Genomic DNA, 431 nt, shown 5'->3' on the forward strand with positions numbered 1-431 from the left:
CCTACCCCTGCAACCTGGGAACGCTCCTTTAAAATTCATCCATCAGCATCTTTCCCTTACCTTGGATGTCCTTTCCCTGCCCAGGGAGCCCTAAACTCTCCCAGAGCTTCAGGGTGGATTAAACGTGGTTTGCTGAGCCTGAAATGAGAGCAGCAATTCCAGCCCCGAGAGCGCCAGGGGTGGGAGGATTTGCCCAGCCATGGAAGTGACTCCGGAATCTCCTAAAGCTGCTCCAGGGACCAGCTCCTCCCTCCTCATCCAGGGCTGATTTTCCACATCCTTCCCTGCCTTTCATCCCCGAGGATGAGAGCAGGCAGAGCCCCGTGGCAGGAATTGTGTCAGACCAGGCTGGCAGGTTGCATTTAACACCTTTTCCTTTCACACGGACACAGCAGCGCCAGGGCAATGGGGCAGAAAATCTGGGATAGGAA

This window comes from Geospiza fortis, unplaced genomic scaffold (genome assembly GCF_000277835.1).
Source record: "Geospiza fortis unplaced genomic scaffold, GeoFor_1.0 scaffold23, whole genome shotgun sequence".
In the NCBI taxonomy this organism is placed as follows: Eukaryota; Metazoa; Chordata; class Aves; order Passeriformes; family Thraupidae; genus Geospiza; species Geospiza fortis.